The following is a 23406-nucleotide window of genomic DNA, read 5'->3' on the forward strand; positions in this document are numbered from 1 at the left end:
GTGATGGCGCTCACGTTGAAGGGAATTCACTGGATTATGAAGCAGCAAAAGGGGAAGTACGAACTGCTGCTGTAGCTGCAGCCACTCGTTCAAAATTGAGAATAGATGGACAGATATTGACAGCTGTCAATGCTTCACGCAAAAACAACCCAGCCTTACTGAAAGGTTTTCCAGTCAAATACTCGTACAAGTTAGATGCAAGCAAAATTACGTATGCTTCGATTCATGGAGTTTGGGATAGAGAAATAATGAACATGCATCGCAGATTGGGTTTCATACTAGCTGAACACGAGGGTCTAGGTTCTATACATGCAGGGATTATCGCAACAGTTTCATTATTGAAACAGCGCTGTTGGTGGCCTGGTTTGACTGGACAGACAAAGAATTTTATCTTAAAATGTGACATCTGTCAGCATATGAAGGGTTCCACCGTGGCGCGTCCAGCGCAGATACCTTTACTAATATCTAATGGACCTCTAGCATGTGTCTATCTGGACCACTGCGGCCCCCTACATTCGAATGGAGCTAACAAGTATACCTTGGTGGCAGTGGATTCATGCTCAAGATTCCTATGGGTATGGCCTCAGCGCTTGGCTGATGCTCGAACTGTTATAAAAGATTTGCAAATCTTTATAGGGACATGCGCAGTTGGCACATTACATTCTGACTGTGGCCCTCCTCTCCGTACCATCCCAAGGAAAATTTGGTTGTGGAGAGGAAAAATTGGGAACAAAAGCAGTCATTAACAGGAAAAGTTTTAGGTTCGGGTGGTAGTTGGGTCAATCACCTACATGGGTAAAGCGTGCCCTCAACAATATGCCAAGAAGGTCTCTTGGAGGTGTCAATCCGTATGAGGTCCTATTTGGGACGAGAATGTGTGTACCTGATCTCGATTATGAAGGCACAGTGGAGGATGAAAAGCCATTTGACATCAATAAATGTTTGGAGGTTTTACAGGTTCTAAATGAATCCAGAGCACTACCAAGCAACATGCAGGTGAAATGCACCATCACTGGGGAAGTCAAATCAGTCACGGCAAGACCTGTCTGGGTCCCAAAAGCCTGGGATCTGATCAGAAAAAAGAACGAGGACAAGAAAGAATTTGGGCCTTCATGCAGAAAGCATGTACCAGTCCTGGCTGTTGAAGGAACAAGATCAGTACTTCTTCTGCCGCTTGCCGGCAAAAAAGAACAGAGATTCATATCCATTGATCTAATCAAACCACTCTATGTGGCCGAAAGTGAATTGGAGGACTCATGGGCTCTCCTCTTGCTACCATTAAGGAAGTACAGACAGAAAGACTCATAACGTTCGAAGAGTCATCAATTCAAAGTTATGGAATTTCCAACAATGAAATGGAACTCCTTCCTCTGGAAACAGAACTTCAAGAAACAGTTGAAAGACATATATCTATTCAGCCAAACACCGACTTCTACATCAATATGCCTCGACAAGAGACACCTGCTGGTTCAACAAAACCTGCTGAGCTACCAAAGATTGATCACCCTGCATCAGGCTATTTCATAGATTTTGATACCTTCTCTCTTGATCCCTGCAAACATGAGTATGTGCCAGCTCCAGTTTCCCATAAGAAACAAATTTGTGAATTTTACACTTTTCTAAAAAAGACTCACTTAGTGTCACCCTGGCTCCAGCTCTGGATAATATCTGGAGCATTGTTTTTTCTATTATAGATTGTCCTAGTGACTGTTTTTTGCTTACTTGTGAATGGAAATTATCTCCCAGAACCCTCTGCAGTATCCAATGTTAATTTGGTCCTGAAACCACTTACATCATCTCATCGTGAACAAAGAGACTTGTTTTCCGTGAACATTACAGCTATTCCAATCCTGATGGTATAGTTCGGGACAAGGTTGATTATGGTGCCAATTCCTCGTGGAATAGTTTGGGACTAGGTTGGATTATGATGTATTTGGCTCAATTGAACTTTTGAAAATAGCACATTTACTTAAAAATTCTCTAAATGATATCATTACCTCCAGTACATTTTCCCATGATTGGGATTTGGAAACTGTCAATAATATGTTGTCTGTTTCGAAAAACCTGCTGCATTTTCAAGCAATGAAATATTAGAAGACACATCTGACTTTGATAGTATATACGGTTACCACCATTATGGTCATTCAGCTCAGCAGCAGGAGGGCAGAATCGTGTCTGTGGTCGGCAGCAGGGCTAGCTTGCTGGCAGAACAGGGAGTTCCATAGGAAGCACCACAGTACACAGGACCATAGTTTCAGTACTGGAGTTGGTTTTGGGGTATGATTCCAACATGTTTAATTCCAAACATGACCAGGTTTGGTACAGCCATTTTATAGTTAGACATCGGGTATTGACTGAGTGTCACTGCATACCTTAAATTGGCTGACCACACTTACAAAGCCTGAAGAATCAACTCCAGGTTTTGCAGTAGTGTCCTGTTCATGTAGAGGCACCCTCACACTTGCAACCAAGCACCCTACTCTCATGACTGAAAGGACTTCCATAAGGGTGACTTATAGGTTTTAAGTGAAGTGACCTCAGATATAAGGAAACTATCTGTTGTGATAGATGCAAGCACCATCTCAGACAGGCTTCAATGGCAGGACTATAGTCAGAGTTTAAGTGGACTCCTCTGGGTGGCAAAATACATGCTGCAGCCCATGGGAGACCCCTGCTGTACCTATGCCCTATCTACCTTAATACCATGAACTAGGGATTTATAAGGGTACAATAGTAACCAATTGTGGATGTACCAAAGTACTTACCAGAGTGAGTTTGAGAGAGAGAACACAGTTGCTGGGGTCCTGGTTTACAGGATCCCAGCAGACTACAGTCCAAAACACACTGACAACAGGCTAAAAGTGGGGATAACCATGAAAGCAGATCCATTTTTCCTATATAAGTCTGGCAAATTATTTGAACTGGGTAGACCCTACATTTTCTTTCTTTCTCATCTAGTATTCCTCCTGCTCCGTAATGATTTTCAGCATAGCGTCTGTCCATTCTACTGCAGGAGGTATGCCTGTTCCTCTTCAGTTGGGCCATAGAGAAACTACTGGAAAGTTGGCAGTTGTTATTCTTGCAATTTCCTTGTCCCAAAAAATGATGTGGACCTCAGGACTACCTTGAAACTCTGACCCCTGAAAAAGGGCAAATTTAAAAGGCTCACTTTGGTTCAGATCAAATGGGCTCCGGTCCAGGAGATACTGCATGGTGTCCTTTTACTTGCATGGCACATTATTTTATAAACCCGCCTTTCAGTTTCACAGGCATTTGTCTACGTTTGGCCACAAGCATTATCAATTTGTTCTCATTCTCTGCATCCGCAGCACCTCTTGCCGTTCATGAAAATCACTGGGTAGATCCAAGAAATGTGGAGTACAGGGTTATTCCTCACCAGTAACAAGTCTGAAACAGTCTGACTGTGAGCCCGATATTTCAGGCTTGATCCTTAATTAAGGTGAGGGTGGCTCTGAGACTTCTTAGTCTCGTGCATACTCCTTGTCAACTATGTAAGGTGGCACATGCAAGACCTGCATTGGGTTATGAAATCCGAGTGGGCAAGCATCAAGGCCACCTTTCTGACACCACTCAAGCCTCAAGATCTATGTTGGTGGCTAACCGATCACAGTTAGTTCAGCAACAGGCCACTGTCCCTTCCCCACCCAGAGTGGACAGTTGTGATGACACATCACTATTGGGCTGGGATGGAGGTAACCTGTGGAAGGTAGAGATCAGTGGGCTATGTTCTCCAATAGATTTCTCGCTCCTCATAAACCTACTGGTGCTACAGGCCATTTGTCTGGTCTTGAAGGACTTTACCAGCTTCCATTTAATGGATGGCGTAGAGGTTCTCAAAGTCAATACCACCATCCTGTGGCACTGCAACAAGCAGAGCAGAGTGGGGTCTTGTGCTAGGAGGCTTTGCACCTCTGGAGATGGCTTGAGTCGCAGGTCATCTTTATGGTTGGAAGCCACCTCACAGGGCCCTTGAAAGCCAGAACGGACAAACTAAGCAGTCATCATCTGGCATATCATGAGTGCCATCCCTCCCATGATTGGCAATAAGTCACGTATGTGTTTTATCCCCCAATCCCTCGAAAAAAGAAGACAGGCTGTACTGTTAGGACCCAAATACGATTTTAGCTTTTACATAGAGTGTACTAAGGACCAGCTTCTTTTGGGGTACATCTGAAAGAGACACTTAGTTACAGGTTCCTTACCTTAGAATTTCCCCCAGGCGTCAGACTGAATCTGGATATTTTTTCTTAGCAGTAGACCTGAATATCGGTATGGGGCGTCGGTTGACTCTGCATCCCTCTTCAGAGTTGCGGTCGCCTAGAAGACATTGCAGTGCCAACTTAGATGCCTCCCCTGCATGCTTACGTCAGTTCTTTCTTTTTCTGCACCAGCCTTGCGCAGATCCCAAGAGAACTACCCCTTTAGTCACTTTTCGACTAAACTCTTTTGACTTTTGTCAACTTCTTTTCGAGTCCTCGACTACTGGTGCGTAAGGCATGTCCCATCACCGGACTGGCATCAAATCCTGCGAGGCCTGTCACAAACTGATGTCTGTGATAGACCTGCACCTCGTGTGCCTTTGGGGTCTGGAGTGCGACCATGACCCGAAGTCGTGCTCTGACTGTCTGGCCATGAATCCAAAGTCTTTGCGGGAGCTGTCCCCAAAACTCTTGGAGGCCTGGCAGTCCACTCCGCATCGCTCACAGTTTTGCTAGAAAGGGAAGGTTTCGAGACCATTCGCAGAGCCATCACATTTCGTCCAAGTCTTCAAAATCTTTGGGTAAGTCGAAGCACAGGAAGAAGGCGAAGAAGCACTGGCGCTCTTTGCCTTCTCCCCTTCAGTCAGCTGACGCAATGTGGGACCCAGAGGGTCCTCACTCATCATCTCTGTCTTCAAAGCCTCCTTCAGGGACAACTCTGTGCCTCCATCCGTTTCCGGCAGCCAGGCGTACCCTGCCTAGCTTCATGTATTTTACGAAGCCCTTCATGGTATCTATGGGTAGCCCGGCTCCTCTGGTGTTCCTTCGGGCCCCGCAGAGCCGGTCGGGGGTTCTGGGCCTTAGTAAACCAGCTGCTCCAGCTCCTGCTGGCCCCTGAGGATCCAGACCTGGATCCAAATCGACGATGTTCGACCTTACTCGACCTTCCCCAGCGATATCTCTCCCGGCGTCGGCCATGATCCCATCAATGCCATCCGTGCCCTCATTCCGAAAATGGAGCCGGATCGATGTTGGCCAAAGTTGAATCCGACGCCGGAGGGTACTTTTGTTCCATTGTTCATTCCTGGTTTTCCCTATTGCCAAAAGGGTGTGGTGAGGACTGGGAGGGCTCATCTGACCCTTTAGTAGCCCAACTTCAAGAGCTGGACAGGATAGAGGCTCTGGGTGAGGCCAGCGGTCTGAAAACTTCCCAGGATCGTGGCATGCTTTCTCCCCCTACTGTGGCTATGGAGTAGAGGGAGTGTGTTACGCTGTGGTGGTGCGAAGGGCAGCCGAAGCCTTTGGCCTAGAGCTCCCTTCAGTGGTGGACAGGGCTGTCAGGCCTAATCTCCTAATAGAGGTGCTGCAGCCTGCGGCAATCTCCTCTGTACCCCTCCTGCCTTTCAACAAAGCCCTCACTGACATCCTTCTGAGCACCTGGTCCAAGCCCAGCACAGGGGCTCCAGTGGAAAGGACGATTGCCCGCCTACACCGCCTGACCCAAGGCAACCCAGTTTTCCTCACCCAACACCCTTCCCCCGAGAGCTTTGTGGTCCAAGCCTCTTCATCTAAGGGCGCATTTCCTTCTGCTCTGCCAGACAGGGTGAAGGCAGAACAATAGGTATCCTGTCACAGGCAGGTGTAACCACCTCCCAGACAGGGTTGAGTGTATTGGGGTAAGTCAGGGACGCTTGCCAGCCACACATAGTCTGTGTGCAGGGCACATTTGGTGCCCTCCATGCATAATCCAGTCCAAACAAGTTCAGGGAGTTATTTGCTCCCGCTCTGTCGTGAAACTGGACAGTGTAAAGTTACAGCACCTAAGTAATTGCAATATTAGTATTTTACTACATAGCAGATAGCTAAATTTGGTGGGAGGGACTGAATTAAATGTGTGAGGTGTGGTACTTTTTTAGCTGACTTCTTACACATGGCTTGGTCATGCCCAGCGCTTACAACGTACCTGCAGGATTTTTTTCGTATCATGGCAGTTGTCCTGGATGTCACCACAGATCCCTCCCCGTAGCTTACAGAGTTAATATATGCACACTGCTTATTGTCGGCAGTGCTAGCAGTCACTATACCCCAAGGCAAGCAGTGTTAGTATAGGAACACTGCTTATTGTCGGCAGTGCTAGCGTTAGATATACTCCAAGGCTTACAGTGTTAATATGTTGCATACTGCTCATTGTCAGCAGTTCCAGCAGTACCTATACCCTAAGGCTTGAAGTGTTGATATAGGCTCTCTGCTCATTGTCGGACGTTCTAGAAGTAGCTATATCCTACAGCTTGCAGTGTCAATATATGCAGACTTCTCATTGTAAGCAGTACTAGCAGTAGCTATACCCCAAGGCTTGCAGTGTTAATATATGCAGACTGCTCATTGTTGGCAGTGCTAGCAGTAGTAATACCCTAAGGCTTGCAGTGTTAATATATGCAAACTGCTCATTGTCGGCAGTGCTAGCAGTAGCTATCCCCTAAGGCTTGCAATATTAATCAATGGTCAAAACAACAAAAGAGTGTGCAGTCGTAGGAGAAGAGCAAGCATGAAGAATCATATTTGAATATTTAGAAAGCCCTCACTCACCAACCTGGTTGGTGACATGCTTCATCGGGCCCCACCACGAAGGTCGAGTACCTCCCCGTTGTGCTTCGACGCCAGGAATACTGCAGAGCTGGTTGATATTGTTTGAATAACAAGTGCAAGTGAATGTGAAGTGAGTTTAAAAGTTTCTGGGTTGTGTCCAAAAATAATTTTATTTGTCGGCCAACCAGGCACTGATAAAAACGGAGTGAGCGATGTATGTGCTGGATAGATTGTTAAGCTATGTCTCACTGTGAGTGGTCAACATGTTTCTGCCTATATGTTGCTACTAGCTAGGCATTCTTCAGGACCAGTGTGTAGAACCCGGTAGTATGAGCGCAATAAGTATGTGAAAAACAGGAAAAAGTTCATTGAAACCTGCTGTTCCTGCAGGAACCTGCTTGTTTTTAGGAACCCAAAAACAACAGTTGATGGAAAGAATACAGAACAATGTCATACATTCACCCCAGTACAGAGATCTGGGCCTAAATCCATTTCTTTTTTGCTCAACATGCCATTCCAGTTTGAACCCAGCCATATGCAAATCAGTCTTGACCCTGTGCCCCATGGGAACAGTTCAGCCCGAACTGCCAAGACAGGTCCTCCCTGGACTGGAAACAAGCATCCTTGGACCGGTTTCGGGCTTTCAGCCCTCATCAGCCAGGATAGCTTGATTCCAGTGACATGGAGATCACAGGACTCACGTCTGAGCATACCCGTCCCACACGGGGTGACAAATGCAAAAAAAACAGTTGATGGACAGAATGCAGAACAATGTCATACATTCACCATAGTACAGAGATCTGGGCCTAAATCCATTGTTTTTTTGCTCACAAAGCCATTCCAGTTTGAGCCCAGCCATATGCAAATCAGTCTTGACCCTGTGCCCCATGGACCGGAAACAAGCATCCTGTGACCAGTTTCGGGCTCACAGCCCTCATCAGCCAGGCTATCTTGAATCCAGGGGCAAAGTGAGCAAGGGACCCACGTCTGGGCATACCCTGCCAACTTAGGGCGAACAAAGCAAAACCAAAGGTGATGATGGACGGAGTATGGAACAATGCAAGCACTCACTCCCAGTCAACTGATCTGGGTTTAATCCATCATCATTCTTTAGCTCACTCCGCCACCCCAGTTCAGACATGGCTATATGCAAATCAGTCTGACCCTGGGCATCATGGGAACAGTCCAGCCCTCTGTCCATAAAGCTTTGGTAATAGGTTGACTATAGCGTATGCATATCCAGAAGGGTGTTGGATGGGGGAGGGTTGGGTAATGTGTGGGCACATGTTGCGATGGGACAAACGCCCTAGAGAATGCGGGTGCTGTAGAAATCTGAGATCTCCAGTTGTTTCAGTCTGTACACAATGACTAAGCAGCCAAAGGGGTGAGTGTAACGCTACTTAATGGATGGCACTGCTAGAGAGGACCCTCAATAGTAAACACATGATAGCAAACCTGGACACCATGTTGTCCATTGTTTTGGCAAAATGCCTTCATACAAACCAAGTCCCACCTTCACTGACTGTTCTTACCCCATGTTTAGAAAAACTATCTTTAATTCCCATTTATATCGCATGATTACTTGTCCTAAAGACATTACCCTGTGGCACTTAGGAAAGAAACCTTTGTTTGTACCCTTGTATGCTGTCTCGGTTATGCAGACATGGCTGTCAACATTTTCTTTCCTTCTTCCAGAATCCGCTGCGAAAAGAAGCCACAACTTACAAGAACGTAAGTACTGACCACTTGTATTAATGCCGTTTGAGCACCACGAGTGCAGTTCACTTCCAGTACATGTCTGTGCAACACATGACCTCGCTTTTATGTTCTTCAATCCATGTTTGCCTGGCATAGGCTGCAGAACAGCATTTGCATTCACCACTGTTGTGTGGGTCGACATGTCTGGATCAAATTTGCATTTAGTGCTTGAAAAATCAACAAACTGACCTTAGGGGTATAGATCAAGTAACCTTGTAAAGCGACTGAAGTCACACATTCTCCACTTTACTTTTGTTTTCTTAAGGTAGAAAAAAATCTATTATTAGGTGCAGATTATGTTGTAGAGCAGTGATAGATGCATGAGGGTGCTTTGAACATGACAGATTCTGGCCCAACTCTACTGCCTTGGAAATAACAGACACAAATGTCATAGATTCATCTGCCCCATCCTTTCATCCTCGACCATGACTTGTGACTCACTGGGACCAGCAGTATGCAAATGGTTCAGATAGTGGTCCAGAGTTTCAGTGAATCTGAATGAATCCTACCAGCCTTGCAGCGGCAAACCCGTCAAGCGTCTAACCTTATCCAGTCCGGCTTGTATTTTATAGATTATTCCGGCGGGGAACATCTTTTTCAACGCAACTTTTACAACGCATGCGATAGGGAAAAGATTTAATTTACTATCCAACACCTTCCCTACTATCCACGTGGACTGGAGTTGGAATAGTAAATTAAACTATTCACTATCCAGCACCCCTCAACACTATGCGTTGTAACAACATGCGTTGTAAAACCTGCGATGTAAAAGCAAGCGATGTAAAAGCATGTGTTGTAATGATATACATCCATTCCGGCAAGTGTCAGAGGACTTTTCAGCCAGCAGCATCCTGCCATATTAGGCGAGCAGTTTTGATGTTTTACTTTGCATTTGTTGTGAGAATAAGGATTATTACGTGGTCTGGATGCACAACCTCACTGTGTAATGATGGCAGAGTTCTTTATCAGGCCTAGTCAAGTTCATTTGTAAAACCCTAATTCAGTCCTGGGTAGGTGTGGCTCAGAGCGGTTAGGCTTTATCTAAGGATCAAGTGTAAAGTGTTGAGAAGTGCCAAAACAGTTGAATAGGAAGAAAACGCAACACAATAAAAACCCGACACCAATGTATGAAAGTAGTTGGTATTTATATCTTTAAATAGACTACTCGATTATAAAAATCCACTGGACAGTTCCGGAACTATGAATTTTTAAAGGAACAATAAATCATAGCACAATACATGATTTTAATCTACCACAATCAGCAGTTTAGGGTTAGCCACGAAAAGTGATTTGAAAACAGCTAAATGGGTACTCTAGCTAATACTGATGGGGAGATAGTCAAAGGGACCTGTCAGGTACATATGAGCAGTTAACTCTTGAGTAAAGCAGTCTCCAGCCCAGTTCCAGGCTCTGTGGGCAAACCGCCATAGGAATCAACTGAGAATGCTGAGCCAATGTCTTTCTGTTGCCACCCCGAAGTCCTCGAGCAAAGACGGGTAACTTTGGCCTTAGTGGTCGATGTCCTACGTAGTCCTGAAGAGGGCTAGAACATAACCAGTTGCCACTGGCTACAGTCGAAACCAAAAGTTATGCCAATTGTGGGTAGACCAATTAGATATTTTCCTTTCAAGGGTCAGAGCACTGGCACTGAGGTCTGTTTGGCAGGACTCAGTGCACTTTCAGTCGAAAAACCATCGGCATCAGTCTAAATGTTAGGTGGTGATCATGTACGAAGTCACATTTCCTCAACAATGTGTGCTCCAAGGGCTCAAAATGTGAATAATATTTTGAAAGTGCAGGTATCATACTTGAAATAAGGCTACTCAGAAATATATAAATGATTGTGCCACAGACCCACCAAACTTTCACAGGTAGATTACTAAGAAGAACTCACAAATGCAATACAATTCAAGTTATTCTATTAGAAAGACAAGTCAAGGAAATATTGCCTACGGAAATACATGGATGTACTCGAGGTGGGTGAAGCACCGAAGGCTGAGGACTGGCTTCAGCAGATGCCTGGCTCTGACTCAGCTAGATGTCCACTTGGAGTTTAAAGCCGACAATGAGCTGAATGTTGTTTGTGTTGTTTCTGCTGTCCTCCTACTTACATCATTTACCATAGTTGGGATGGTCTTCTTGTTTCACCTAAATCTAAAATGGTTTAGCATGTAAAATGTGTACTTATTTAACATAGTATATGATTTAAGTCTTCAAAGAAATTGAAGACAGAGCATGAATCTCTGATGTAAAAAGGGACAGAAAGTTATAGCAATCTAGTGGCTTAGTTGCACAAACTGTAGGAAAATAGTAGCTGCTTTCATGTTACCCTCAATTTTTGCTTGATGTCAGTGTGATTTTGACATAGTCTGCTGCGATCCTGCTAATCAGGACCCCAGCAACTGTGCTTTCTCCCTTAAATTGACATGGTAAGTACTTTGGTACCTTCACAATTGACTACTGGTGTTCCCTTGTAAGTCCCTAACATATGGTACTAAGGTACCCAGGGCAAAGGTAAACCAAGGGTCTCCCATGTGCTGCAGCATGTATTATTCCACCCATGGGTATTTACTTAAACTGTGACTACAGACCTGCCATTGCTGCCTGTGTCAATTGGTGGTTACACCTCTCACAATAGATATAAGTTTTCTTATATTGGAGGTCACTGCACGTTACCCCTTCACTGCTAGGCCTTTCCCCCCATGTGCTAAGCCTTAATTTGGCTATTTGGGGTAGTTCGTGCTTAAGGCCCCTGTAATTTTATGTCCACATAAGGTATCAACATCAAATTTGTGCAGTTTTTGTCCAACACCTGAGGATTCTGAAGGTACCCAGGGTTTGTGGATTCCTGTGGAGGGGACCCATGAATTACTCAAAATAGAGCTTATTTGAGGGTTTTTAAATGTGAAGAAATTGCTGCAGAAGAAAGCGTCTGCTTTGTTCCCTGCAAATGGCATCAAGAAAGGATTTTTGGTGCTGAATCACCATCTTCTCAGCTTTCAGGGACAGGCAGATTCTTGTCAGAAAACCAACATTTTCTATACAGTTTTTGTCAGTTTACTGGGACAAAATCTATTTATCCTATTTTTTGTGCTTTCAATGTCCTTCCAGTTAGTAGTAGAAATGGGTGTGAAACTAATAATGGATCCAAGAAAGCAATACATTTCTGAAAACTAGACATTGTAGCCGATTCACAGAACTAATCTGAGACAAAATCCTAAACGTACTACTGTTGGTATTCACAGAAGGCAATCAGTAGTAGTAAAGTTAGGATTCCTAACTTTACTACTACTAAACTGAGACAAAATCCTAACTTTACAACTTTTGGTATTCACACAAGGGCATTTAGTAGTAGTAAAGTTAGGCATCCTAACTTTACTACTACTAAATGCCTTTTGTGAATACCGAAAGTTGTAAAGTTAGGATTTTGTCTCAGATTACTTTTGTGAATCAGGCCCACAATTCAGAATTCAGCTGGAAGTCATTTGTGTAGATCATTCAAGGTTTACCTACAGAAAGTAACAGTTGAAATTAGAAAATATTGAAATTGAGTTTAAAAACACAGCGATTTGTGCCAATGATTTCACCTGTAACTTCTTCTATATATGCCAGATTTTTTTAAAGCAATATACCGTTACATATAGTAGACCCTTCAGGTTGTGGGGATATATAGGATTTGTAGGTGCACCAAGAACCCAAGGAAGCCAGAGCCAATAACTGAGCTGCATCATGCAATGGATTTTCATTGTGTACCAGGTGTATCGCAATTGATTTGGTAAAATATAAAGAGTGAAAAATATACCAAGAAAACCAGTATGTGGCGTATTAGCAAGGGCTGGTGATATAATTATCGCCTCTTTAGCGTCCGTATTTGGGCGAAAAGCGGCAATAACTATATCGCAATATCATCAAGGACACGCTAGCATGTGTTTCCATGATGTAGAGCCCGTTTTTTCACTGCCTCGCCTCGCATCACTAATGAGATGCAAAAAAAGTTGTGTCTGTGAAAACAACACATGTTAATATCGTGAAGGCAACTTCGCCATATTAACAAGGAGGTGCATCGATTAAAAAAAAACACGCTACCTCAGCCTTAACTGACTAAGGCATACTTCTAATGGGAGACGGATTATGCTGATATGACCACACGGTTGTATCAGAAATGTTATTGCTATTTTCAATTGAAAATCGCTGGAAAACCAACGATGTTCCATTGAAAACACCAGTATTTCTGAAATATTATCGCCATAGTGCTATGCATTGTAAATATAGCGTTATCAAGGCGATAATATTCAGCGATAGCCAGCGATGATATTTCTATCGCTGGCCGTTGATAATATGTCCCTAATTTTCTGAAATGGGAATACAAACATGTGAATTAGAGGTCATTTTTCAAACGTACTTTTTTTTTACAAATTTTTGTACATTTGGAAGGCAGAAATGCAAAGAAAGTCAATAGGTAATAGCAGTTGTTTTACTATTCTATGTTCCCCTAAGTTTCCCGATAAAGACGCTACCCAAAACGCAACATGGACAAATCTTGCAGTGAAAACAGACTCTTTTTTTGCAATGTGCCAAGCTGTGGATTTTGCACCCTACCTCAACTGGAACCTAGGGAAACCTAGCAAACTATACATTTTTTAAAACTAGACACCCATGGGAAGCCAGGTTGGGGTGACTTGTGTGGCTCTCACTAGATTCTGTTACGAAGAATCCCTTGCATATCTCAAACTGTGTAAAAAAACACATTTCCCTCACATTTCTGTGATGGAGAGTTCTGGAATTTGCATGGATCCACAAGTTTCTACCCTCCCATCATTCCCAAAAGTGGACCCCCCAACTTTTTTCTACCCAGAATCCCCTGCAAACCTGAAATTTAGCTGAAATAAACATATTTTTCTTAAATTTCTCTGTGGGGAAGTTGTGGGATCCCAGGGCTGACATAAATTTCCTAGCACCCAGCATTCCTCCTTGTCTCCCAATAAAAACGGTACCAGGTATCATTTTACTCGGGACTCTGAGGTGAACACGGTGATCCCATGCAAAAATATGTTGAAAATGTGATTATGTTCAGAAACATTTGAGGGTTGCCGGGAATCATTGGTGAGAAAACATTGGGGATCCATGCAAACCATACCTCCCTGGACTCCCCTTGGTGTATAGCTTTTTTGGGCTCTTGCCTGTTGGGGGTACTTGGCCCACCCACACAAGTGAGGTACCATTTTTATCGGGAGACTTAGGAAACACTGGGTGGTAGGAAATTTGTGTCAGCCCCGTGATCCCACAACTTTCCCACACAGAAATTTGAGAACATTTGATTTTTTCAGCTAAATTTGAGGTTTGCAGGAGATTCTTGGTGGGAAAACGGTGGGGCGTCCACGCAAGCCAACCCTCAATGAACTCCCGTAGGTGTCTAGTTTTCAGAAATGTGTGGGCTTGGCAGGCTTCTCTATATGGCCGCCAGGCCCGTGGACAAAAATACAGGTGACCTCCTTGCAAAACCAGGTTGTTTTGTGATAGGTAATTTTGATGTCTCCACAATACGTTTTGTGCCCTTGCCTGTCACAGGTACTTGACACGTCCACATGAGTGAGGTAACATATTTATCAGGAGACCTGGGTAAAATGCTGGATGTTAGGAAAATTATGATTTTTCTGATACCAGAAAATTATGACTCAGTAATGCAAGAAAAATGTGACTATAGTCACATTTTGAGGTTTGCATGGTATTGTGATTAAAAAACTTGATGAGATTCATTAGAAGCACACCACCCAGTACTCCCCATTTGTGTGTTTACACAAATATCTAAAGTTGGTAAATTTTCCCTAGAGACAAACAACACCTTAGCACAGAAAGATAAGACAAATATGACTATCCATCTGTTTCTCAAGTACACACACATAGTGGTTGGATTTGACACAAGGGTGAGGGAAAGGCTCAAATTTGACATTTTATTAACAAGAGATTCACAAAAATGAAATGCAATGTTAATAATTAAAAGGTTAAAAACCTAAACAAATGAGTCACAGCTTGTGAGCTGTAAAGCCACGGCAAGGCACCAACCTCTTTACAGGCCATTCACACACCTTTCATACTTGACACACATAATCACAGTACCAGCTGCGGCCCCAGCACAATACAGCACTCACATCAACAGACAACGTGGAGACAATGTACACACTGGCAGAGAAAGACAGTAAAGACAAATATTACTGCAAAAGAATATCCTTAAGTACACACACATACTGGTTGGGTTTGGCAAGAGGGTGAGTGAAGGTTCAGAGTGAAACATATCTGAAAGAAACACGTTAGTGATAGATTCCTTACCTTAGAATTACCCCCAGGCGTCAGACTGGATCCGGAAAGTTTTCGTTAGCAGTGCGAGTGGGTAGGCGTCGTTGTGCGCCTCATCGTACGTCGTTGGTATCGTAGTCGCCGAGATGACATCGCTGGAGGTACTTCGAGGCACCCATACACGCTGACGTCCGTTCTTTCTTTTTCTGCGCCAGCAAGCGCAGATCTGGAGAGAGCGGTACCTCCAGTCAATTTTTGACTGAGTTATTTTTGGGACTTTTTGCCTCTGTTTTTTGAGTCTTTGACTCCTGGTGTATAGCGATGCCCGGTTTTAAGCCTTTCTCGTCCTGTCCCCGCACAATATCAGTGATGGACCCGCACCATGAGTGTCTCTACTGCCTGGGGCACGACCACGACTCTGAGTCGTGCACCGAATGCCGGGCCATGGCTCTGGAAACTTTGCAGGAGTGGTGCCAAAAGTTGCTTGAGGCCTGGGAGTCGGTTTGCGCCGTTCATGGTCCCGGTCCTGTGGGAGGTCGAGGGACTGGTCTTTGAGCCAAATCTACCATTGTTCAACAAAGTCTTTGCACTCGCAGTCAGGTAAGGTGACGCACAAGAAGTGGAAGAAGCGTTGTCACTCTTCGCCTTCTGCTAGCCTGTTGCGTGACACGGCTGAGGGTGCGGGTGGTGCCACCCCTGCGGCGCCGGCAGAGCTTGGGTAGTTGCCGATGGCCTACCGGCCCTGCCCGGGTCCGTCGGCGACTCCGGCCTAGCTACAGGACTTTCTGACAGCCATGGCCCACCTCTTTGGCCCATAGGGCCCCGCCGGCAAGCCTTTGGGCCCTGGGGGTCCTCGCTCCTCTTCATCGCCGGCTCCAGCGCCGACGTCGTCGACGACTCTGGTCTCAACTACGCATGACCCCCATGGATCCATGCATGGATCCCAGCCGATGTTGGGTGGCCTCATACGACCTCCACTAACATCGACATCTATTGCACTGTCACCGGCATCACAGGCCGACGCCGTCCCCGGCTTCCACTCTGACGTGGAGACGGCACCGGAGCGGTTGGGGGATTTCTATCCCTTTCTCCATCCACCTCCCTCTTTTCCGCCTGCCCGGCAGGTTGTGGAGGACGGGGAGGACTGGGAGGGGTCTGAGGACTCCCTCGCAGCCCGGTGCGAGTTAGACCCAGACTGGGAAGAGGATTAGCAGGATGCAGGTGGCCTGGATTTTACTCCAGATCCTGGTGCACTGTCTTCTTCTTCCTTGACTACGGAGGAAGGTGGTACATATTCTGTGGTGTTGCGTAGAGAGCAGCCGAGGCTCTCCACCTTGAGCTCCCTATGGTGGCTGTCAGGACTAACCTCCTGAAAGAAGAGCTTCGGCCGGCGTCTTCCTCTACGGAGCCGCTACTGCCCTTTAATGACGCACTTTCGGACATTCTTTTGGGTACCTGGTCCAGGCCCGACACAGGGGCTCCTGTGGATAAGAACGTGGCCCGAAGCAATCATGCGGCCCCGTGCGACCCCATTTTTCTCCCCCAACACCCTACCCCTGGGTGCTTGGTTGTCCAGACCTCTTGCCTCTCCAATTTCATTCACTTCCGCACCACCGGATGTTTGTTTCAGAGCCACCGGCCTGTGCAGCAACAGTCTCTGTGCAGCCGTGGACGTGGGACCTGCAGAGGTGGGTCACGGGTCTGTCCACCACCTCCCCTGCCACCACTGCCTCCAAATCTTCCTAGTCCAGTGTTTCAGGCCCTCTAAACGCCAGTGGGTGGCAGGATACCCCAGCACTTCCCCCACTGGTGTACCATAACATTAGATGGGTGGGTTTTGCAGATAGTTCAAAGGGGTTACTCCCTCCCCTTCAAGACTACCCCTCCAGCTATGCCACCACAGTGCCAACACATGTCGGAGGATCACTTGACACTTCTCCAGCAGGAGCTTACGGCACTCTTGGCCAATGGGGCCATTGAGCGAGTTCCGATGCCAGAAGTAGGTCACAGTTTTTACTCCCACCACTTCTTGGTTAAAAAAAGGACAAGGGCCTGAGTCCCATCTTAGACCGTCAGAACGCTTGGAAGGAGATGTTCAAGATGGTCACACTTGCTCAGATCTTGTCTGCCCTAGACCCGCACGACTGGATGCTGGCGTTGGACTTGCAGGACGCTTATTTCCATATTCCCGTCCTGCCGACCCACCGGCGTTACCTGCGGTTCATGGTAGGCCACGAGCACCTTCAGTTCACTGTACTCCCCTTTGGCCTTACCAGCGCCCCTAAGGTGTTCATGAAAGTGATGGTGGTGATCGCAGCTCATCTGCACAGATCAGGGGTTTCAATCTTCCCCTATCTCAACGACTGGTTGTTGAAGGCCGGATCGCCCCAAGCAGTTATCTCCCACCTCCAGACTATGGCCGACCTCCTGTATTTGCTGGGGCTCTCCATCAACGTGCCAAAGTTGCACCTGATTCCATCTCAGAAGCTCCTCTTTATCGGAGCGGTGCATTTTCGGGTTTATCCTCCCTAACAGCGAATCCGAGACATTCGGGCTATGAGTCCGATCTTTGGCCCTTGTCCTGGGTTTCTGTCAGTGTGGTAGCACGATGTGGCGTAGTAAGTAACAACTGCTGGCGGGAATCGCCCCATTTGTTTTGCTATTAGTGTTGCCCATTACAGCTGTCTGCATTTTTATCCACAGAATGTGACGAGAGCCAGTACCCTCCCCATGGTCTCCATGAAGTCAGCCTGTAACAAGCCTGTAGTGAGCATTGACCTCTTTTCTATTTCTCATTTTAACTCCCGTTTTCTTGTTTGTTTCCCCCTGAATGATTTCTACTTTCCTAATACATGCTCACCTTTCTGATTGAGCTGTAATGACACCCACGTTTGACTGCTTCTGTGGGTCTGTATAGTGTGGTTGCACATTTGGCTTCCATTTTTATCACCGCGAGTATGTGGACCCGGAAATGCACTCACCTGTCTTAACTGGGAGACGTGTGCATGATTTTCCATTTCACACAGTGTTTGAATGTCAGTACCATACATGTAGAAACTGCTCAGACGGTCATGCAGTATTGACATGTACTTTGTGTGATTATTCATTTGTTTTTCAGATTGTTCATCTCTCAAAAAGGTGAGAGGCTACCATATGTGAGTACACAATATGGTTCATAATTGATTCAGAGTTGAGGTGCACCTTAGTGTCTGCACACCACTCGGGTCATCCACTTGTCCTGATGAAAACTAGTACTACTACATACAGGTTGAAACATGTACACCATCACTTTCACTATGGATACCTCAGGCCATTGAAGCCTTCTAGGGTATCACTTACTGATTTTTTATCTGGTCTTATTGCTCCGCATTAAAAATTTAGGGAGTACAATAAAGATAATTTTAACCACCATTCACTCAATTGCACTTTTTGTAAAAAAAACATTTCCACTGTAAACAGGTGTTGAAGCACACACGAGTAACATTTGGTTACTCGGGTGGGACCCATATGATGAAGCATGTCACCAACTAGGTTGGTGAATAAGGGGTCTTTTAAACAAGGAATAATCCTTCCTTTTTCACCTCCATGGTACCTGCCAGATTTCAACACTGATTTCCTCTGGGAATGACTCCTTCTATTGTTTATTTAGTTTATCTGTCAGGATGACCTTGAGGCTGCTGGGCCTCATGGCCTCCTGCATTCTGCTGACCAATCATGCCAGATGGCATATGTGGGCTCTGCAGTTGGACCTAAAGTTCCAGTGGGCGCAGCATCAAGGGGACCTGTCCGAGTACATCCAGATCTCAGAGGGCACTGCACAACAGTTACAGTGGTGGCTCCCAAACCAGCATTGGGTCAGCGGCAGGTCCCTCTCCCTTCCCCAACTGGAACACCTAGTGGTGACGGTTGCGTCCCTCCTGGGTAGGGGCGGCCACATGGGATAGGCGGAGATCAGAGGCCTCTGGTCTCCGGCGGAGTCCAGGATCCATATCAACCTTCTGGAGCTCTGGGCAATCCTACTTGCACTGAAAGCATTCCTTCCCTCTGTCAAGGGGAGAGTAGTGCAGGTGTTCACAGACAACACCACCGTCATGTGGTATTGCAACTAGCAAGGTGGGGTGGGGTAGTGGACCCTATGTCAGGAGTCTTTGCGTCTCTGGACTTGGCTGGAATGTCAAGGCATTCCCTTGACGGTTCAACACTTTGCAGGTTCTTTAAACGCCAGGGCGGAGGAACTTAGCCGCAGGTGCATTATGGATCACGAATGGCATCTTCACTCGGAGGTGGTGCAAGGTCTCTTTCAACAGTGGGGAGAGCCTTGGTTAGAAATGCTTGCCACCAAAGAGAACACGCAATGTCATCCCTTCTGCGCTTTGGAATTTCCAAAGCAGCACTCGCTCAGTGACGCTTTTTGTCACAAGTGGAGTTGTGGTCTATTTTACACCTTTCCGTGTATACCACTTCTACCCAGAGTACTGAAGAAGATCAGGCGCGACCGGGCCAAAGTCATTCTTGTGGTCCCAGATTGGGCGCAAAGAGTTTGGTATCCCGAGCTACTCAGTATGAGCATGGATCCTCCGATCCGACTGCCTCTTCAGGAGGATCTTCTGTCGCAGCAATAGGGGACTGTCCTCCACCCGACCCTGCCCAGCCTCCACCTACATGCATGGAGATTGAGCAGCGACAGTTGATTCCATTTGACTTGCCTCCTGAAGTCTGTGATATCATTCTGGCAACCAGGCGCCCCTCCACTAAATCGGTATACACCTGCAGGTGGAACAAATTTGTGGCATGGTGCACAGCAAAGGCTGTAGATCCTCTTTTCTTCCCCTCTTTCAGAAGTCCTTTTGTTACTTCTTTCACTGGCCAAGCAGGGCTCTGCTCTGGCCACTATTAAGGTCTACCTTTCTGCAATTTCGGCTTTTCTCAGGCTCCCTGATCAGCCTTCTCTTTTCAAGTCCCCTGTTGTAAATAGATTTCTCAAAGGCATTACTCACCTTTTCCCTCCTATTCCATTTGTGATGCTGCAGTGGGACTTCAATCTGGTTCTCATTTATTTGATGTGCACTTCTTTTGAGCCGCTTCACAACTGTCCTCTTTGTTTATTAACTTTGAAAACTGCTTTCCTGGCTGCCATCACCTCCGCTAGGCGCGTGAGTGAGCTCCAGGCTCTTTCCTGTAAGCCTCCTTTTCTGACTGTTCATCTAGATAAGAGAGGAAGAGAGGCTCCACTGTCTGGACCCAAAACGTGCACTCTCATTTTACCCGAATCGCACACAACAGTTCCGGGTGGATGACCAGCTCTTTGTTGGCTACGTAGGCGCCAAGAAAGGCTGGGCTGTACAAAAGAGGACTATCTCTCGCTGGGTCATCTTGTGTATCAAGGTCTGTTATTCTCTGGCTAAAAAGGAACCTCCGGTGGGGTTGGGCGACAGCAGCTACTACATCAATGGAATGTGGTGTCCCCCTGCAAAACTGTCAGGCAGCCACGTGGGCCTCGCTGCACACTTTTACTAAGCATTATTGCCTTGACAGTTAAGTCCGGAGAGACGGCTTCTTTGGCTATACTGTTCTCTGTGACTTTCTGGTGTGATCTTGGTTTGCAGACCCATCACCGGGGTTGGAATTGCTGGGGTATCTATTCTAAGGTAAGGAATCTATCACTAACGTGTTTCTTTCAGATGAACAAGTTACCTACCTTCGGTAACGATATATCTGTGAGAAACATTAGTTAGTGATAGATTCCTTACCGCCCCACCCTTCCTACCCGTTCTGCAAACTGATTTCTAGGGTTAAACTCATCCATTTCAGGGCCCTAGTTTCAATGCACCAGAGGTCAGTATCTTGCTTAGCTCTGCGTTCCTGGTGTGGAAAGTTGTATACAGAACTGACGTCAGCGCGCTTGGGCACGTCTAAGAAGCTCCAGCGACGTCATCTCGGCGATTACAACGCCAACGATGTACGCGGAGCCGCACAATGACGCCTACCAATGCGCACGGGTACTGCTGACGAAAACTTTCTGGATCCCGTCTGACGCATAGGGGTAATTCTAAGGTAAGGAATCTATCACTAACCAATGTTTCTTAAAGATATATCGTTACTGAAGGTAAGTAACTTGTTCTTTACTATCAAGATTTCACAAAAAGGAAATGCACAGTTGATAATAATTAGGGTGTCCGGTTTTAGGTTTAAACCTATTATAACTGATAAAACCCCACCGGAAGGAAAATAGCCCTCACCAATGTAAACATATAAACACTGAAACAAAACCTGTACAGCCACAAACTGAATGCTATTCAAAGAAAGGAAAAGGAGAGTGAACAAGTCATTTTTATTTTTTTACGAAGGGGCAAATGCAATGTAACTTTGTAATATAAGGTAGCAGTAAGAAAGACTGGGCTCACATTATTCTGCTTGAGTTTTGTTGTTTAGGGATGTCACTAAAATATTGTTTCTTTTTCCTTTTTTCAGTTTTGTGGTCTTGGGTCTAAAGATACAGGGGTTAGAAGCATGTTCTAGGGGTTGTTCATTTATTACATAAACTGTAAACAATCAGGAAATATCAAAATCATATTTGATTTTTGAGCTACGCCTGAGTCTTTCACTGATAGGAAAACTGTAGGTTTCATAAGAATCTTTCCCAATATGTACCATCACATTTACCCACAGAGAATGGGTAAAAACCCTTGACATATCAGCCCCCTTTTCTAGTGAGTCAGTATTGATAGTAGGTGAATTGCCAAAACACCCCAGGCTTTAAACATTCAATGCAAGGTATAGTGATAGGTATATGTGAAAAGAGTGCTGTCACTTGGAATGCTGTTGCAAAAGTTCTTATGAAGTTCAATAAAGATTGGAGTGATATTGTTTGTATTTTTAGTGATTCCGCTACGTATATAAAAAAGTTGTGTGATGACCTGTCAAAATCGATATCTGAGCTGAAGTGCTTTCCTGTTAGAGATCCTTGCCACTTGTTATATGGTATGTTGAAAGCATCTTTACAATCTTCAGAGTTAATGAAGAATGCTATTGACTTTTTAGTCCATTCTGGTGCACTGTTTTGTTATGAGCGGAAACAAAAAAAAATATTTCTAATTTTATGCTCTGTGTGGCATCAAAGAAAGAGTCAACTCAACTGTGTCACTTTGCTAGTGGTTCTCAGTCCTAGAGGCCATGAATGCTATATTATCCATGTGGCAACCGATTACAGAACATTTGCTGAGTGATGATCTAAGAAGTGTGAGGATCTTTGGTCACATATTGATAGGGATTTGGAAAAAGTACACTCTACTGTATTCTTAGATTTTACAGGAAAGCATGACGGCTGTAGCAAACATAATAAAAAACTAGAGTCTGGAAACACCCTTGTCTACCAAGTGTTCACCATAATTGGTGTAGATGTGAAACATATCCTTGAGAGTAGACTGGGCAACACTTTGGCACTGCAACATGTTCCATGTTAGAGTGCTTGCCACTTGGTAAGCAAAGAAATGTTGAGGAGCAATTCAGGAACTTTTATTGTACAATGTATGTGAAATAGCCCTTCACCATCCATGCCATTTGAAGTCAATGAACCCTCACTGTGGTACTCTGCATAAATTATAGATTCTTTCCGTAACGGGCAATTTTCTCAGGAGTTTCAAAAGTACTGCCTCTTATTTGACCACTTCAATAACTCTGAGGGCATATACGTTCAGTTCAAAGCATATGTTGCAGAACCTGTCATAGAGAATCACAATCTTCAGGGGCACTAGTATTGGCATGGAAAGCTATGTCAGTGGCCAGAGTTAGCAAATTGTGTAATGGCTATTTTGGCATTTCCAGTCTCAAGTGCCAATGTTGAGAGGTCCTTTTCACAGATAAAAGTTTACATGGTAAGGAAACATACAAGCGTGCATGACCAAATACTCACTAGAGAAGTATTTTATGGTGTACTATGATAAGTTTCAAATTTGTAAAAGTGTATTTGGACCTCATATACACTGTACGCAAACTGTCTATATACCATGCACTATCAGTGCAGAAAGCAGGCAATAATAAAAGCAAAAAGGTCCATAAACACAGGAAAAACACTGTTTCTGAAAATGTGTAACCACTGACAACCACTGTTTCTTAAGGTATTGAAATCACTTGAAAACACTGAAAAAAACCAACAGAACTTACTAAAAATAACTCCAGCTCTTGAGCTGTAAAGCCACGGTAAGGCACCAAACTCTTTACAGGCCATTCACACACCTTTCATACGTGACACACAAGACCATTCATACCGGCAGCCGCGGGCCTAGCACATTACCATAGTCACATCAACAGACAGTGCCATTCAAGGGCCCATCACTTTCATACGCCCACATGACTGACACAGCAATCACACCAGCTGGTGGCTGACTTAGTGTGTGCAGGGGCATTTGGCTAGCAGAGTGTGTAATGACCTGCAGTTTATCATTACTCAAACACTGCCAGCCAAATGCCAGTCCACCCACACTGCCTGTCAAGCACTAGCCCACTCACACCGCCAGCAAAGCACCAGCCCACGCACACCCCGAGCCAA

The 23406-nt window shown here is 45.4% G+C and overlaps 1 long non-coding RNA gene across 1 annotated transcript in view; it reads left to right on the forward strand.

Moving 5' to 3' along the window:
- Nucleotides 1-23406, forward strand: part of LOC147724904 (uncharacterized) — a 947316-nt gene that overhangs the window by 63321 nt on the left and 860589 nt on the right. The window contains exon 2 of the long non-coding RNA XR_015310115.1: nt 8502-8537. This is a non-coding gene — a long non-coding RNA (uncharacterized LOC147724904). The remainder of the gene's footprint in view (nt 1-8501; nt 8538-23406) is intronic.

Source organism: Lissotriton vulgaris, chromosome 4_1, assembly GCF_964263255.1.
Source record: "Lissotriton vulgaris chromosome 4_1, aLisVul1.2, whole genome shotgun sequence".
In the NCBI taxonomy this organism is placed as follows: domain Eukaryota; kingdom Metazoa; phylum Chordata; class Amphibia; order Caudata; family Salamandridae; genus Lissotriton; species Lissotriton vulgaris.